Source organism: Otolemur garnettii, unplaced genomic scaffold, assembly GCF_000181295.1.
Source record: "Otolemur garnettii isolate 467f Iridium unplaced genomic scaffold, OtoGar3 scaffold00149, whole genome shotgun sequence".
NCBI lineage: Eukaryota > Metazoa > Chordata > Mammalia > Primates > Galagidae > Otolemur > Otolemur garnettii.
The window spans coordinates 1,256,210-1,260,894 of NW_003852544.1; the positions used below are offsets into that span (position 1 = coordinate 1,256,210).

The following is a 4,685-nucleotide window of genomic DNA, read 5'->3' on the forward strand; positions in this document are numbered from 1 at the left end:
GAGAGAGTGCGTGAGGGCGCGAGGGAGCGCGGCGCGGCCGCCGCGTGCGCGAGCCGGGGTTGCAGCCCAGCCGGGACTTTCCAGCCGGCGGCGCGGCGGCGGCCGCCGGCCCTTCCCCGCCCCCCGACATGGGGCTGCCCGGGGAGCAGGACGCTGCGGACCGCGGCGGAGGACTCGCCCGGCTCTCCTGAGCCGGCCGACCGGCGCGGACTGCGAGGTGAGGAGCCTCGGCAGGCAGGCGCGGGCGGGCTGGGGGCTGCGGCTGGCGAATGGGCCCGGGAGAGCGGCCCACTCTTGTCCCGGTGCCTCCATCCCACACCCTCGGCGGCGGGGCCCGCGGGCCCGGGAGGCTCAGGCCCGGCCGGTCCTGCCGGCGAGTGCGGCGCCCCCCTAGCTCTCCTCCCCAGCCGGGCTCTCTCCCGCACCCCCCAGCGCCTCAACTTCGGAAAACTTTGTCCTGAAGCTCGGCTCCGGGCCGAGGGGGGCTGGGTCCGCAGCTTTTCAGGAAACGGGGTGCGGAGGCCTCTTACCGAACGTGACCCCCACGGGGTGTTGAGAAATCAGCATCTCCCGCGAGGCCAAGACGGCAATGAGCGACGGGCCGGTTGGGGTATCTGCATAGACGAACGTGCTCATCCTGGGCTAGTTTAGGTGGGTTTTTAAAAAACCATTATTTAAAAGTTTATACTGAGTCATTCCACTGCAGATGAACCTCTGATTCATAATCAGAGAGCTGCAGTGGCCTCGAAGGCAGGCGGGCACTGGGATCCAGTTTTAGGCAAAATCCACATATTCTGCCTCCGATTAATGCTAAAGGTCAGAATGGGCTCCCGGAGGTGCAGGTAATTAAAATTAACCCTATCATGGTGTTTACATTTTCCGCTTTAGACGCCAGGCTGTTTGCTCACGTATGTTTTGCCATGTTTCTATACTGTCAGCCCCAGTTGGGGACGTCGATTTAATATTTGGGCCTTTAGAGCGAGTCCTCTGTGGAAAATTCTTTGCCTTTAATTTGAAACAGCAACAAAATGGAAATGTATGAAGTGTGTGGACGTGCTTTGAAATTTAAGAAGGCTTCAGTTAGTGGTCCGTTGAAAGAAACAGTTTTATTTCACGTTTTTTGTATTAAGGTCTGAATCAGTTTTGAGAATGAGATTTGCGTGTGTTTATATATTTCTAAATTTATTTTTGTGGAGTCATAAAGGCTATATTGAGGATCGTTGTAGCAGCTTTTTAATTTACATTCATAGCATATAACTGAAGAGGAGCCATAATTTTTTTTTTTTCTAGCATTTGCTGTGAATACACACTGGCGAAGCCTTTGGAAATATTTTCTGTTTTGTTGTTATGTGTCTGTTAAATCTTTATTTTGAGAAATGACTAGGTGGAATTTCAGTTGGTCTAAAAATCTTCTCATGTCTTGCACATCTTTGAAAATGGCCTATTAAAATACTGCATTGTATGTATGATGTCTGGCAAAATAGTGTACAGCATTTTTTTTTCAAATAAGAAGAAAAATTTATCCTTTTGCTGTACTGGTGGCAATATAAATATTAGGAATTAGTCTAAGGATTAAAATTCTTTGGCCAAAACAAAATAAGCCTTACTAGTATGAAAACTGGAAAATAGCATCTGAGATTGGAAATCCCTATGAGTAGGTGCTAGCGATGGGAACCCTTGGATTCCAGCATCACTAGTTAATATCAGACCTGATCATGGATGAGGTCTAAGATGTAAGGTGTCTCACCCAGACGCCATCTGTTCCAGCTGTCACAGTGCGGAAGCCAGGAAAGCAAAGAGAGCTGGCCAGGGAGAATGCCAGCATTTTTTTTTTTTCTTGAGACATTTATATGAATTTTTCTGTGAGGGAGAAAGAAGACCAATTGTTTTCCTTGGATGCTTTTTGGAATTAATAAGATGGCCTCAGTGAAAAGGCTGTAAAGACATTCCATTAGAAACAGGCAATAGCAGTGGCCAATTGTTAATACCATTAAAATGTCCCTGCTCATGTTTGTGCCTTGAAAAAATCCTTCTTTTAACTGACACATATGAGCTGCTGCTTGTTTTCCCTGTGTTTGGGATTTAGATTGTCTAAACACCTCTGCTTGAATATCTTTAATTTTTCCTCTGTTTAAATTTAGAAGGTCCTTTCTGGGGTATTATCAGGATAGATGAGAACAATTTATCATTCTCTTAAGATCGTTTTTTATGATGTTAAAGCTGTATGCACTTCAAGAAAGATAAAACTCTCACTGTGGCATTGTAAGTCTGGGCTAGCTCAAGCAGACAAAGGAAATTGTGTTAAATTTGCCCATCTCTAATTTTTCATCTTCATATAGCAAGACTGTCCAACAAGTGATCTAACCTATTAAATATTACACAATAGTTGAATTTCCATGCAGTGGTCATTTTAAGAACTGTTACAGAGATGTGTCATGACCAAGGCTCTCAGTGTTGATTCCATGGAATCAGGACTCTTGTATGCTATTTTGCCAGTGTTCATAGAGGAAGAAAAGCTATTGGATTTTTTTGGTGCATGGGGTGTCAACTGACTTCAGATACAGAGAGAAACTGGGAAGAGAACTACTGAATGAGAAAGAAGGAGGTGAGCTCAGAGGAGTTGGAAAGCTACCATAGAGAGGCAGCTGAGGCCTAAATGTGTAGATGGTGCTTGGACTTCTTTGAACAGGGAGAATGAAGCCAGAGGGAGGGAGGCCCAGATGCCCTGTGAGCAGTAGAGGGAGAAGAATGGACATAGGTGCTGTGTGATTTGCACCACAGCAGCAGGCTTTGGGTCCCAAAGGGGCTAATGGAAATAGAAGAAAATTCAGTTTTAAATAGAAAAATAAGAAAATATATGTGCTTGTATACTATCTGTTATTCATAATTAAAAATACAAAATGACTATCATTTTAGAAAGCCTTATTGACTATCTAAGTTCTGTACAATAGGATTCCAGGAAATGGGGTGGGGGTGGGGTGGGGACAGACCAACCTAGGGAGGAGAAGATGAGATTTCTATCATTAAGCATAAAACCTTTCTTTGGGGAAACTTTGTTGGCCTGTGCTGATGACTTGGGGTAAGCTGGTAGGTAAGTGGGATGTCATAAATGTAGATACCTGTTGGTTTCTGTCAACTCCAGGAATCAGGTGAGAATTCTTACTGTATTCTGTATTCCTTGAGATAAGTGGATCATTAACTGAGACTTGGGAGTCTTTCTTTCATGTAATTAATGCTCAGTTAATGTGCCCTGACTTCCCATAATGTTCTAGTTATCATGCTAGGATGAGTGAGAGATAGCACTCACCAATTAGGGTGTGATCTGTAGGACTAAGGTGGCATCTTGGCTCCTATGCACAGTGAGAGGAGATGCATATTTGACTCAAATAGTACCGGGACAGGAGCTTGTGGCAGAAACAGTAAGGAAAAATGAAAATTCACCATCCTGTGCTTAGGGAACCGGCTACTCTGCTGAGAATAAAGACTCACCAGGAAGAAACTAGAAAGTCATAAAATTTAGGATGAAGTGAAGTAGTGGACTGTGTAGAAGACTGGAAGTATGGTGGGAACTCACAATAAGAAAAAAGGAAAGCTTTTGGCTGGCTGAGGTAGTCAGGGAAGGATTCTAGGAAGTGGCATTGAGTTGAGCCCCAGCATCAGGAAAGGCTCTGGTTCAAGGGATCATCTAGACCCTCTTTAAGGTCCTACGAATGGTAATGAGAGGATTACCCAGTCTTTTTTTTGTAAGCTGGGACCTGACAGTTTGTTATCCTTTTGTTCTTTGCTAGTAGATGTGGATTTGTTAGTAGATGTGGTCAGTGGATTTCCAGTTGTGAAGTTGTGTGTGCTGTCGTCTGGCTCTTTCTCCAGACCTTTTTGTGACTGAAGCTCAAGTGGGTTGGGTAGTCTGCCACTGTGAAGGACATGGTCTTTGGAGGGGAACAGATAAGTGGCAGCACATTGCTGTTCCTTCTGTTTCTTGTTGTAGATAGAAAGTGTCAAAAAATGATGTTGGAATTCTCAAGAGGAGTATAAATATTAAAAAGCTTCTTCACCCAAACCTATTACTCTGTGTCATCCAACCTGAAATGATCTAAATCTCTCTTTTTTTTTTTTTTTTGAGACAGAGTCTCATTGTGTCACCCTCAGTAGAGTGAGGTGGTATATCACAGCTCACAGCAACCTCAAATTCTTGGGCTTTAAGCGATTCTCTTGCCTCAGCCTCCCAAGTAGCTGGGACTACAGGCACCTGCCCCAACGCCCGGCTGTTTTTTTGTTATAGTTGTCATTGTTGTTTAGCAGGCCCAGGCTGGGTTCGAACCTGCCAGCCCTGGTGTATGTGGCCGGTGCCCTAACCACGGAACTACGGGCGCTGAGCCCTAAATCTCTCTTAATTCTCAAGGAAAAGTAATTGGGCCCTATATTTCATTTCATGATTCACTTTTTTTCCTAGGATCTATTACATGCTGGTTTTGACCATTAAAAAAATTTTTTTTAAATGGAGGTTGGTAATTTCTCATGAGGCCATTTTACTAAGGAAAACATTAGGATCTCCTATTCTGATATTCTCATTTCCTTTCCAGGTGAGACACTGGTTCTGTGGCAATACCCCAAAACATATTTATTAGAAACTTGATTTTTTTCTTTTCTTCTCTTTTCTCTCTTTTTTTTTTTTTTTTTTTTTG

At 44.4% G+C, this 4,685-nt stretch overlaps 1 protein-coding gene across 4 annotated transcripts in view; it reads left to right on the top strand.

The window, feature by feature from the left end:
* Positions 1 to 22: 22 nt before the first annotated feature.
* Positions 23 to 4,685, top strand: part of TRAF3 (TNF receptor associated factor 3) — a 128,704-nt gene continuing 124,041 nt past the window's right edge. For 2 of the 4 annotated variants that reach the window (XM_003799328.3, XM_003799329.3), the window contains exon 1: positions 23 to 217. The gene's annotated coding sequence lies outside the window, so the exon portion shown is untranslated. The remainder of the gene's footprint in view (positions 218 to 4,685) is intronic. The other 2 variants (XM_003799327.3, XM_012811079.2) reach the window with 1 other exon arrangement.